This window comes from Periplaneta americana, chromosome 10 (assembly GCF_040183065.1).
Source record: "Periplaneta americana isolate PAMFEO1 chromosome 10, P.americana_PAMFEO1_priV1, whole genome shotgun sequence".
Classification (NCBI taxonomy): Eukaryota; Metazoa; Arthropoda; class Insecta; order Blattodea; family Blattidae; genus Periplaneta; species Periplaneta americana.
Genome location: NC_091126.1, coordinates 119,750,690 through 119,765,373, shown reverse-complemented (window position 1 = coordinate 119,765,373; position 14,684 = coordinate 119,750,690). Strand labels below are relative to the sequence as shown.

Here is a 14,684-nt window from a genome sequence, read left to right as displayed (position 1 = left end):
ACCTTAAAGTACATCCTCTTCTTTCACTGTCTGATCGGAACTGACGATTGCCTGATGATGACGATTGTTTTGGTTATCCGGCATCTATCAGACTGTAATAGGGGTATGGATGATAGACACGGTATTTTCCCGTTGTTTACCTATGTGATGATGACGATGATGATGATGATGAAGATGATGATGACAATGACAATGACAATGATGCCAGTTCCTGGTTGGAATAAATTACTTGGTTCAGGTTTCTCCGGGGTTTTCTCTCAACCAGTAAGAGCAAATTTAGGGTAACTTTCGGCGTTGGACCCAGGACTCATTTCGCTGGCATTATCACCTTCACCTCATTCAGACGCTATATAACCACAGCAGTTGAAAAGCGTCGTAAAATAACCGAAAAGAAATGATGCCAGCGAAATGAACCTGAGGACCTAACGCTGAAATTTACTCAGAAAGTGTTCGAATGGTTGAGGGAAAACCTCAACCAGGTAAATTGTTCCAACCAGGATTCGATCCGGGTCCGCGAAATTCGATTGACGGACACTGACCACTATGCATTTCAAAGAAAACGACAGTTCCATTCATAATTGAAAAGCTTATTAACAAAGTGACGTAAGTACATGAAGTACAGAAACTCAGAATCAGGATTTTTCATGTCTTTATAACTAAATTCAACTAAGATTATGAATACTGTGTAATACCATGCATTACTTGTATCCACATCATGACACTATTTCTTTAAATCTAATGTCATAAGAAATGGTGATAATAAATTATTTCGTGCAATTTTGAGTTACGAAGTTTAGGATCTAAATTATTAATAGATATATGATTCGAGTAAGATTTATGAATAATTCGGAATATGTATGGTAAGATTATCCTGTGTTAAATATCAACATACCTTGTTTACATGTTTCGAATTATCTATGGGTCATCTTCAGAACTGGTCGTTGTTGGTGTTGGCGCCACTTATTCTGTTTCCTGTGAGGGTGTGTTCCTGTGGTATAGTGTAGAGTCAAAGAGTGTGTGTGCAAATTAAGATTTCAGGTATAACTCCCTGTAAAGTTGATTTGAATAATTTCGAGGGAAAATTGTTCCGGAGCCGGGTATGGAACCCGGGACCTTTGGTTTAACGTACCAACGCTCTACCACTCAGCTACCCGGGAACTCTAACCGACACCGATCCAATTTTTCCCTCTATATCCACAGACCTCAAAGTGGGCTGACAACCGTCAAGCAACCAACTTCGAGTGCACACTAACTCCGTGTGAATTAAATTGTGGTTTTCTGTTAACGAAAAGTGACGTGTATTATGCAAATCAAGATTTCGGGTATAACTCCCTGTAAAGTTGATTAGAATAATTTCGAGGGAAAAATTGTTCCGGAGCCGGGTATCGAACCCGGGACTTTTGGTTTAACGTACCAACGCTCTACCACTGAGCTACTCGGGAACTCTAACCGACAACGATCCAATTTTTCCTCTATATCCACAGACCTCAAAGTGGGCTGACAACCGTCAAGCAACCAACTTCGAGTGCACACTAACTCCGTGTGACTTAAATTGTGGTTTTCTGTTAACGAACAGTGACGTGTATTATGCAAATCAAGATTTCAGGTATAACTCCCTGTAAAGTTGATTTGAATAATTTCGAGGGAAAAATTGTTCCGGAGCCGGGTATCGAAACCGAGACCTTTGGTTTAACGTACCAACGCTCTACCACTGAGCTACCCGGGAACTCTAACCGACACCGATCCAATTTTTCCCTCTATATCCACAGATCTCAAAGTGGGCTGACAACCGTCAAGCAACCAACTTCGAGTGCACACTAACTCCGTGTGACTTAAATTGTGGTTTTCTGTTAACGAAGAGTGACGTGTATTATGCAAATCAAGATTTCAGGTATAACTCCCTGTAAAGTTGATTTGAATAATTTCGAGGGAAAAATTGTTCCGGAGCCGGGTATCGAACCCGGGACCTTTGGTTTAACGTACCAACGCTCTACCACTGAGCTACCCGGGAACTCTAACCGACACAGATCCAATTTTTCCCTCTATATCCAAAGACCTCAAAGAGGGCTGACAACCGTCAAGCAACCAACTTCGAGTGCACAATAACTCCGTGTGACTTAAATTGTGGTTTTCTGTTAACGAACAGAGACGTGTACTATGCAAATCAAGATTTCAGGTATAACTCCCTGTAAAGTTGATTTCAATAATTTCGAGGGAAAAATTGTTCCGGAGCCAGGTATCGAAACCGGGACCTTTGGTTTAACGTACCAACGCTCTACCACTGAGCTACCCGGGAACTCTAACCGACACCGATCCAATTTTTCCCTCTATCTGTGTCGGTTAGAGTTCCCGGGTAGCTCAGTGGTAGAGCGTTGGAACGCTAAACCAAAGGTCCCGGGTTCGATACCCGGCCCCGGAACAATTTTTCCCTCGAAATTATTCAAATCAACTTTACAGGGAGTTATACCTGAAATCTTGATTTGCATAATACACGTCACTGTTCGTTAACAGAAAACCACAATTTAAGTCACACGGAGTTAGTGTGCACTCGAAGTTGGTTGCTTGACGGTTGTCAGCCCACTTTGAGGTCTGTGGATATAGAGGGAAAAATTGGATCGGTGTCGGTTAGAGTTCCAGGTTAGCTCAGTGGTGGAGCGTTGGTACATTAAACCAAAGGTCCCGGGTTCGATACCCGGCTCCGGAACAATGTTTCCCTCGAAATTATTCAAATCAACTTTACAGGGAGTTATACCCGAAATCTTGATTTGCATAATACACGTCACTGTTCGTTAACAGAAAACCACAATTTAAGTCACACGGAGTTAGTGTGCACTTGAAGTTGGTTGCTTGACGGTTGTCAGCCCACTTTGAGGTCTGTGGATATAGAGGGAAAAATTGGATCGGTGTCGGTTAGAGTTCCCGAGTAGCTCAGTGGTAGAGCGTTGGTACGTTAAACCAAAGGTCCCGGGTTCGATACCCGGCTCCGGAACAATTTTTCCCTCGAAATTATTCAAAGAGTGTGTGTGTTTTGAAGTTGAGTTGAGTGTTGAGAATTTCTTTGGGGTATGTTATTTGTGTCTGTATAATTCATATTGTTCTAGTGCGTTTAGTTTCTGGCTTTTTGATTGGATGTGTAGTATTTCCATGTGTGTGTTGGTGTCTCAAAACAACAACACACCACAAGAACACATTAAAGAAATCATCCACACCACAGACATTATCACAAAACAAAACTAATTCACATACAATAAAAAATATTACACACAAACCGAAGGCCTACCCATGGGATCACCCATTTCCAGTATACTAGCAGAAATATTCTTACACCACATAGAATAGACATACGTACTATACAAAGAACAACAACAAACACGCAGACATCATACATTGGCACAGATACGTAGATGACATACTAATACTATACAAAGGAAGACAAAGACAGATCCAAATCCTGCATCAACACAGAAACAAAATACATCCAAAGCTACGCTACACATTAGAAATTGAAAACAAAAAATCCATAAATTTCTTAGACATCACAATAACAAAAGTAGACAACAAACACACATTCAAAGTTTACAGAAAACCCACAACAACAACAACAACACACATACACAACACATCCAACCACCCCACACAACACAAACAAGCTGCATTCCGAACAATGGTACACAGACTACTCAACATACCAATGAACCAACAAGATTACAACGAAGATCTAAACACAATCAAATACGTAGCAGAAGAAAACGTATACAACCCTAACATAATGGACAACATAATACGTAAGACAAAACATAATCACGAAAAACATAAGAATACAACACAAACACAAGAACACAAAAAATGCATCACACTAATATACGAAAACAAAAACACACACAAAATTGCAACCTCGTTCAAGAAATTAAATTACAACATCGCATACAGAACAAATAACACTCTACAAAAACATCTCAACACACAAATAACACAAAAATGCAAATACAAGCACACAGGCGTATACAAAGTCAAATGTAACACCTTCAACCACTTCTACATAGGAAAGACAGGCAGATCATTTCAAACACGTTACAAAGAACACATCACAGCCATAAAAAAATTACCAAACACCTCCACTTATGCAGAACACATCACAAATGCTAACCAAACCCACAGAGACATCAACTCAGACATGGAAATACTACACATCCAACCAAAATGTCAGAAACTAAACACACTATAACAATATGAAATATACAGACACACGAATACACACCCAACGAAATTCTCAACACACAACTCAATTTCAGAAAACACACTCTTTGACTCTACACTATACCACAGGAACACACCCTCACAGGAAACAGAACAAGTGGCGCCAAGACCAACAACGACCAGTTCTGAAGATGGAAACATGTAAACGAGGTACGTTTTAATTCAACACAGGAATGTCTTACCATACGTATTCCGAAGTGGTAGTGTTAAAAGTTTTGTATTCAAGATGTATTTATGAATATTTAAACGGTTTAAACATAAAAATGTATAGGCCTACCTACATTTCAAATATTGAACATAAATGAAGTCCACTAGTTATTACAGTACTTTCATGAGTAAAATACATTTTAAAGTAAATGTTCAAAACATGGAGTACATTACATTGTCTTCAAACACCGCGATCATTGTCACTACCATTATGAATATTGCCAGCTAGAGAAAACTTTTTTTGACAAAACGCCATTGCAGAACGGTTATGTCGAGTTTATTTACAAGCATCTTTGTGTTTTTGATCTTCTCCTGTTTCACTGGTTGGCCTAATTGTTCATGCCAGGGCTTTAGAGATGACGATATTTAACCCTCTTCAATAATGTTGTGAAAATATTCTGACATGTGCATTCAATTCTGAGATATTAAAATCCAGTTACTATTTATTGTGCTCTCTAGCTGAGGATTTCCATGTGTAGAGATGGCAGTTCTTGCCAAGAACATATACATTGCCAACATTTCCAAAAATATTGTTTCATTGAGTAGGCAAAATAACAATATCTGTTTTCCGCAGCATTTTTTCGACACTTCCAAGTGCGCGAACTACAGCGAGTAACTATGTTCCGTCACAGGTGATGTTATGTTTAAAGTAATGGCAAACTGATCAGAAACTTTGTTAGTTTTCCGCACTTGAATCGTATTTTTAATGAACGCATCTCGTCCAGTTTTGCTTTTTCTTTCATAAAATAATGTATGAATACGTCTGTAGTTGGTATGTAGCCTAGCATTGACCATCAGTATGTTGACATACTAGTTTTGGAACGGAGCCATCACTCGTATTTCTCCGCATTTTATCTTTATTTTTTATCTGGTGGGACGGTATACCTGCCTATTTCCTGGCAGTCCCTCCAAATTTATATTCTACATCTTCAAAGTGAGCCATTGCTGCTTAAGCTGGTAGTGGAATAATATTGGGGCCTGATTTTGTGTTTTATAATATTTACCACTGTACACTAAAACAATGTAAAAAATACGTCACCAATACTATTCCATTAGTAGCTTTAGGCAGCCATGTTCCTACGTCATAAGACATGACGTCGAGGGAGCCAACGGGTAGGTCAACATATATAAACACATTGGAAATAAAATACGTACATTGGAGTTATGTCAACTTACAATAAACGGAGTTCTCAGACATTTATTAGCATGGGATGTAAGACGTGTTGAGACTAAAACGTTTGAAAAAGATGGGGGAATTTATAAACTATTTTATGACAAAAAATAATGATAAATCATTAATTTTGGATCACTTAAAAAATTATTACTGTAATATTTAAAAAAAAATCTATCAATTTCTAATTCCAGATAGGCTCAGTCGGAATCTAGTTATGTGGAGATGCCTGTGTCGACAGACGAATATAAGAAAAAAAAAAGACCAAAGCACCTAAAATCGGTAACTGTATATATTATACACTTAAGCAACGCTAGCAACTGCAATGAAAAGAGACAATATACCGATTACTTTCCTTAAAGCAATTAACTCAGATTGCACTTTTAACGAATTTAGTTTCACATAATAATTTTACGAGTTAAAAACTAACTTTTACATTAAACTCTATATCCAAAGTTCACAATTTGAACATGTGATAAGGTAATGAAGTGATCAATAGAAATCTTTTGCATTACATATACCCAATATAAGCGATTAATGACGCCATATTTTAGTACAAGTTAGAGAAAAACACAGTGGAGAGTTTCGAAACAAGGTTAGAACAGTATGTATAAAGTAGAAAGTGTTGACCTCGCCTGTCATTTCAGGAAATCGTGTTTCACTAGAAATTACACTAAAAGAAGAATAATTCAGACAATAACTGTGTTCCGCTAAGCGTTTCAAATTAATATATTGCAAAACCACTCTGGTTCATCCCTTGTTCATAGTAAAATGAACAATTTCATATCGATGACATAGGCCTAACTCATGAGAGTCACATTTTAAATTTGAAGAATAAGAAAACAGAACAGGACTATATGCATACCTATATGTAGACCTACAATTTTTAATTACGTTTGATAATACTGCATATAGGGATTTAATGAAATAATAACACTGGTCAATATGATTTTTCTCTCACGAATAGGCCTACCAATATTTGTACTTAATGCAGTTTTTTTAATCGTGTTTTCAAATATCTATTCGGCACTTCTCCATCACCCATAGCCCTTTTTTTATTTTAACTTCAATTTTGTAAAATAAACGTTTTTTTTTTGTCAAATAAAAGCTCCTAGAGCATTATAAATATATTGGAACCAATAATACCGTTGCTACTGTTGTACAGCTGTCAAAAAAAAAGTGGCCGCACTCGTGAACAGCGAATATTTTCAAAGTCCACTTCGGGTCGCGGCGATGTTACATGATGCATGTGCTTGTACAAGCAGTTCCCGAACTATGAAAGTGTTCCATGTCTGCGCCTCGTAGGCCAGCGGTAAAGTGCTTGTTTAATGATTCAAAGGTTGTGGGTTCGGGCCTTCTTCAAGTTTTCATTTTATTTTTTAATCGTTCTTTAGCGATGTAAATGCTATTCAAATTATCATTTATATCCAGTTATCGTTCTTTATGGATATCACGTTATTTATATTTTGTTATCGTTCTTTAGAGATATGAATAAAATTCAAGTCATCATTTGTATTCTGTTATCGTTTTATAACGATATGAATAACAATTATTATTATTGTAACTCCAATGGTGGTTAGCCCTATTTTACATATGTATGTTAGGGCTATAGTTTCATACACAAAAAAGATAAGCATAAAGAGAAATAGAAAAGAAAATTAAATTAGCTTACGCGATGTAAACAAAACATAAACAAACCGTAAATTAGGCATTGCGATTGCAAAATAAATATCAGGTATCAATTTGAAACATACAAAAACATTAACAACACACATACGTAACACTTCTATAACACAAATACGCAGCTTTCCGTACCATACATAATAAATTAATACACAATAGTCACACAAATACAATCAAACTATAATTACGACATTGCGACGACATCAAGCATCACATAACTGACTCACATACATAACAAATCAAGCATCCGTTACAACACATACACTTCAACATAGTAACCACACTTTTAAAAGTTACAAATTTGGCTCCAAGAAGAATAAATAGGACACTGTTACTAATTACTATTCTTCTACAATTTCTTAAATACATCTGTAATAAATCTGTGAAATTCCGATATGAATAATATTCACGTTTTTTATATTGTTATCGTTCTTTAGCGATATAGATAATATTCAAGTTATCATTTATATTCTGTTTTCCTTCATTAGCATTATAAAATAATATTCAAGTTATTTATATTGTTATTGTTCTTTAGAAATATAAATAATCTGTGTTTTATGTAAGTAATTATTATAACACAAATAACCACCTTTCTTCGTAAAATAGATTATTTAATTTAGATAATTAAGTAAGTATTATATAATATCTTATATTAATTAAACAAACCGATATTTATCATTTATATTCTGTTATCGTTCTTTAGTGATACTGTATAAATAATATTCAAGTTATTTATATTGTAATCGTTCTTTAGCGATATAAATAACATAAATTTAATATTAGGTTTGGAAAAATCCAGTTGCATAATACTGGTATTAGGTTTTCTTTTTGTATTATTACATTATACTATCTTGAACCACAATAAAATGAAAAGGAGTAACGAGGAATTGAACCTGAGACGTTGACATCTAAATTTCGACGTTCGTCCGCTGAGCTACGAGGGCAAAAGTGTGGAAACATTTTCGGAAAAATTGGCCCAATCACACTAAGATTTTCTGATGATTCGTAGAAGCTAGTCCAGGATGCGGGGGGCAAAGGCTAATTGAGATTTCCCGGTCTCTGATCGGGTCAAACATCCTGATAGAATTAATATTTAACCCTTGCCGTGACTTTCGGTGAAGTCCGGAGGGCCCAATTAGTCAAATCCACTCTCCTCATCTCCACGCTTGGGTCCCCTGGAATTTAATAAGATGCGAAAGAGATAGTGGTATGCGGAAAGCAACGGGATGTTACCGCATTTAGGCCTATCCTTCCCAAGAAAAACTGCAAACATGAACAAAGGAAGCTTTTAATAGAAGAAGAAGAATCTTCTGCGGACCTCTGGAAAAGGAACTAAGGAAGAGACTAGTGAAGTGCTTTGTGTGGAGTGTGGCATTGTATGGGGAAGGAACATGGACATTACGACGAAATGAAGAGAAACGAATTGAAGCATTTGAAATGTGGATGTGGTGAAGAACGGTGCGTGTGAAGTGGACAGATAGAATAAGAAATAAAATTGTGTTTGAAAAAGTGAGTGAAGAAAGAATGATGCTGAAACTGATTAGAAAGAGAAAAAGGAATTATTTGGGTCTCTGGTTGAAAAGAATAATAGACGACATTAGGATATGTGGATCATATGCGGAGACTAAGAGGAAGGCAGAAAATAGGAAAGATTGGAGATTGCTGGGTTTGCAATGAAAATCTTGCCCATGGACAGAACACTTATGTATGTATGTTCAGAATGCCTGGAATATCGTGTCTAAGAACAGTCGCTATTTGCAAAGACTAGTCAATTCCATGCCCATTCGACTCCAAGATGATCGAGATAAGAAGAAGATAGACTAAATATTGAATTGTGGCTTTTTGATTTGTTTTTTGAACGCTTAATTGTTTGAATGTTTTAAGGCCGACGCCAGTAAATTAGTTTTGTTTATGCCACGAAAGATATTTTATTGAGAATAAAATCTTTTTTCTTTCCATTTGTAGCCACAATATCATAATGATAAAGTCATGGCATAATATATTAATAAACCTGATGTTAATTACTAAAATAATCGTAAAAGAGAAAGGAGCCATTATGTATAGTTTGTCTCTCTCAAAAACAGAACAAAAAAGAACATAAAAAGCACGAGGTTGTAGTCGAACGCAGGACCTCATGAATAAGAAACCTGAACGCTACCATTACGCTATCGAATCACAGAGAGAATACCTCAATTATAACTGTAGATATCAGGCAATGTGGTCCAACAACATGTAACATCGCCTGTCTCCGAATTATAGCGAAGATGTTTCAGGAGAGCGGCCAATTTTTCTTTTGACAGCTATACAGGTTCAGACATATAGAGACATGTACAGGCCACCGCCTGCTGAATACGCATCCACAGACATGTACAGTTGTCAAAAAAAAAAAGTGGCCGCACTCGTGAACAGCGAAAGTTTTCTAAGTCCACTACGGGTCACGGCGATGTTACACGATGCATGTTCTTGTAGAAGCAGTTCCGCTACTATGGAGTTATTCCACATCTGCCTTTCATAGACCAGCGGTAGAGTGCTCGCTTAATGATTCGTAGAGTAAGAGTTCGGGTTTTGTTCAAGTTTTCATTTTATTTTTTAATCGTTCATTAGTGATATAAATAATATTCAAATTATATTTCGCATTTTGTTATCGTTCTTTAGCGTTACAATTAATATTCAAGTTAACATTTATATTCAATTACCGTTCTTTATCGATATAAATAATATTAAAGTTATTTACATTTTGTTATAGTTCTTTTAGCGATATAAATAATATTCAAGTTATAATTTTTTTATATTCTGCTATCGTTCTTTTGTGATATAAATAATATTGAAGTCATCATTTATAATCTGTTATCGTTGTTTAGCGATATAAATGATATTGAAGTTATCATTTATATTCTGTTATCGTTCTTTAGCGATACAAATAATATTCAAATTTTAATTGATATTCTGTTATCGTTCTTTAGCGATATAAATAATATTCAAGTAATTTATATTCTGTTATTGTTCTTTCGTGATATAAATACTCTGATTTTATATAAGTAATTTTTGTAATATAAATAACCATTTTTCTTTGTAAATTAGGTTATTTCATTTAAATAATCAATTATATTTTATATAATACCTTATATTAATTAAACAAACCTATATTTATCATTTATATTGTTATTGTTTTATAGTGATCCTGTATAAATAATATTGAAGTTATTTATATTCTGTTATCTTTGTTAGCGATATAAATAATATTCAAGTTAGCATTTATATTCTGTTATCGTTCTTTATCTACATAAATAGCATACATTTAATATTAGGTTTGGAACAATACACTTGCATAATACTGATGTTAGTTTTTTTCTTTTTATATTATTACATTATACTATCTTCAAAGACAATAACATGAAAAGGAGTGACGAAGAATTGAAACTGAGACGTTTATATCTAAATTCCGACGTTCTTCCGACTAAACTACGAGGACAAAAGTAAAGAAACATTTGGGGAAAATTAGCCCAATCCTCCTCCAAGATTTTCTGATGATTTGTAGAAGTTCGTCCAGGATGCGGGGGACAAAGGCTAATTGGGATTTCCCGGTATCTGATGAGGTCAAAAATCCTGATAGAACTAATATTTAACTCTTGCGGTGAATTTCGGTGAAGTCGGGAGAGCCCAATTAGTCAAATCCACTCTCTCGCCGCCACGCTTGGGTCCCTGGGATCTATTAAGATTCGAAAGAGACAGTGGTGTGCGGAAAACAACGGGAAGTTACCGCATTTATCCTTCCCAAGAAAAACTGCAAAGATGAGCAAAGGAAGCTTTTAACAGAAAAAGGAGTAACTTCTGAGGACATCTGGAAAAAGAACTAAGGCAGAGACTAGTGAAGTGTTTTGTGTGGAGTGTGGCACTGTGTGGGGAAAAAGACTTCGCCATTACGATGAAATGAAGAGAAACGAGTATAAGCATTTGAAATGTGGATGTGGAGAAAAATGGAACGTGTGAAGTGAACAGACAGAATAAGAAATGAAGTTGTGTTGGAAAAAAGTGGAAGAAGAAAGAATGATGGTGAAACTGATTAGAAAGAGAAAAAGGAATTGGTTGGGTCACTGGTTGAGAAGAAACTGCCTACTGAGGGATGCACTCGAAGGAATGGTGAACGGGAGAAGAGTTCGAGGCAGAAGAAGATATCAAATAATAGACGACATTAAGATATGTGGATTATGTGCGGAGACTAAGAGGAAGGCAGAAAATAGGAAAGATTGGAGAATGTTGCGTTTGCATTGAAAGACCTGCCCATGGGCAGAAAACTCATGTATGTCCAGGATGCTTGGAATGTCGTGGCTGAGAAGAGTCGCTATTTGAAAAGACTCTAGTCGATTCCATACCCACTCGACTGCAAGATATGATCGAGATGTGGGGAAGATAGACTAAATATATTGAATCGTGGCTTTTTGTTTTGTTTTTTGAACGATTATTTTTTTAGAATGTTCTAAGGCAGACGCTAGTAAGTTTTTTTGTATATGTCACAAAACAGATTTATGTTGAGAATAAAATTCTTTTCTTTTCTTGTAATTTGCAGCCATAATATCATAATAAATAATGATAAAGTCATGGCGTAATACATTCATGAACGTGATGTTAATTACTAAAATAATTATGAAAGAGAAAGGAGCAATTATGTATATTTTGTATCTCTGTCTTAAAAACAAAATAGAAAAGAACGTAGAGGAGCACTAGGTTGTATTCGAACATAAGATCTCACGCATAACAGGCCGGAACGCTACCATTACGCTATTAAGGGCCTGTACTACGACTCTCGGATAAAGTTCTAGTTTAAACTTATCCGGCAGATGGCATATTTATCCGGAAGTTGGGTTGTAATTGCGTACTACGACTTTTGGTTATGTGCAATCTGGAGGCTAAACTTCCAGATTAGCAATCCGGGAGGCAGAGTAGCAGATTGGCGTTATCCGGAGGTTGGAACTCGGTGTTGAAATCAAGATGGCTGCACGTTGTACAGCTGGTGATTTGAAGGATCAATTTAATTTTGATACTGATTCTGATGATAAGTTCTGGAGCAGATGCTTCGTTGTATCAGAACAGCAAAACGAATTAGGCCGCGTCCAAATAATTTTGAAGAATGGGATGACGAGAAATTTTTTAGACAGTTTCGAATAACGAAACCTACTACATGAAATCAATTATCAACTGAAACAAGACACAGCTCGTAAGAACACAGTTAATAATAAGCTACACTATTTCGGTAGGTATTACATCAATATTTTGTATATAATAGCACTATAATAATTACTTTGAAGTACAGTAACCTGTAATACAGTAGAAGTGAGGTTAGAATGTTGCTTCATGCAGGTGTTCTGTTGCCCTTACAAGGTATGAAGGTGATTGATATAATAATATAGGGCAACCTACAATAATAACAGTTTCAAAATACTTTTATATAAAAAATAATAACAGTATATAATATATCAAAATCCTTTATATGGTAAACTACCATTTCTTCACAATTGCGTTACCACTTTAAGATACAAATGTATTCATATATTTGGGTTCTAGTCAAGTCATATGTACCATAAACGAAAGAAAAATTGAGTGCCGACACCAATTTCCCAAATAAAGGTGGAAAGTTGCTGTGAAAGTGGAGTGCGGTGGAGAGGTACGGGTAGGCGGGATCGCTCTATCGAGATAGAAGGGTAGGCGGCAGGGAAGGGCAACACATTCATTTCATTACTGTGTTTCCTTACTAATTAAAGGGAAAAGACAAGTTTTCGTAAGATCGAGTTAGTGACAGGTTAGTATGATTTGCATACATTTACAATTGTCTAAAAAAAAAAAATATCAAAACTACATCCAAAACTCTCTCTTCCAGGCTATCCTGTAGGGAGTCCTTGCCTTCTTTTGGTAACGCTATTGTAAAGATTTACCGGTAAAGTTGTAACCAAATCTCATTGTTTATACATTTTTCCAGAAATAATGCCTTACCTCCAATGGACCAACTACTACTGGTATTGAGATTCTATGCCACTGGGAGAACATTGACAACAGTAGGAGATTTTTGTGGGGTCCACGAAGTTACAGCAGGAACTGTTGTCAATCGAGCTAGTGCTGCACTTGCTGCTTGGTTTAATTGAAGTGATGACTTTTAATGCTTCATTGGGAGTAGTTTTATTTTCTCCAGTAATTAAGTGCAAGGCTTATCCCCCCCCAAGGGATTCTGTCTCTTTTTGATGCTGTTACGAATACTTCTGAATAGTATTTTAATACAGGTTTTATGTATATATTATAGGTCTTGATTAAAGTTTTCCTAGAACTGTTTCATTTTGTGTCTGCTAGTTGTTTAGTCAACTCTCCGAAGATAGATTGGAATACCAATAAGGCATCACTCATGAGACAACTGTCAGGAGATAATGTGGTAGGGTGGCAAGTTCCCTTCTCCTTCCTTGCACATATCGCTCACCAGTAGGAGTAGGCCTAACATATTTCATTAATCAGACTTAAGATATGCTTGCTATATACAGTATTATTATTTAACAAACTGTAACAGTTTATTAAATTTTAGACGTGACAGTTTTTCTTCATTTCCTGAAAGTTTTGGAATTGGCATTTATGTTTTGCAAGGGAGCTGTTTCATTCACGCTAGGCCTAGTGATTCATGTATGCAAACATATTCATATCGTTACTTTTTATATATATTTTATTGCTTGGATCCCTCACAGTGATGTCTTAACAGGCTAAGATGATTCAAACACAAAGGTTTGATAAATACATTATAAAAATTATGACCAGGTACACTGTAGGCTATTTAAAACAATAAAAATGCACTGTATCTGCAATTCAAATTTATTTTACATAAGCAAAATATGGTAAAACAACATTTTTCAAGAGGCACATTAATTGAAGCGTCGGCTGGAACAACGTTATAAATTATATTTGGTAAAATTTACAGGAGCTGCAAAAATGTGTATATGCGTACAACTTTGTTCTTATGAGGGTAGCAAACTTTTGAGTGGACAAATTTCACGTACTGCATTGATGGACAGTTGCAAGCCAAGGAGTATAGCAAGGTAACATGACATACAACATTATTACACGGAAACACACCGAATGAAAATTTTGTAACTTACAACGTTGTTCCAGCTGACGCTTCAATTGTATTCAGGTACTCTGTGAATGTGTACTTAAAACAAGAGAGATGCACTATAGCTGCAATTAAATTTAAAATTTATTTATTTATTTTGTGTGAACAAAACACGACATTTTTCAGGAGACACAATAAGCATAATCATGTATTACATCCACTGTCTCATTATATATGCTATGGTAAAGGTAAAGTAAAAGGTAAAGGTATCCCCGTAACATG

At 35.8% G+C, this 14,684-nt stretch overlaps 1 protein-coding gene, 1 long non-coding RNA gene and 1 other non-coding gene across 7 annotated transcripts in view; all 3 read left to right on the top strand.

The window, feature by feature from the left end:
* The window catches only part of LOC138707980 (F-box/LRR-repeat protein 2-like), a 1,260,080-nt gene that overhangs the window by 87,056 nt on the left and 1,158,340 nt on the right, over positions 1-14,684 (top strand). The gene's annotated exons all lie outside the window — the stretch shown is intronic.
* On the top strand, positions 2,348-2,419 carry TRNAS-GCU (transfer RNA serine (anticodon GCU)). The gene has a single exon. It is a non-coding gene; the product is annotated as a tRNA-Ser (tRNA).
* LOC138707979 (uncharacterized) lies at positions 12,112-13,639 on the top strand. The gene is made up of 2 exons (XR_011334514.1): positions 12,112-12,533; positions 13,293-13,639. It is a non-coding gene; the product is annotated as an uncharacterized lncRNA (long non-coding RNA).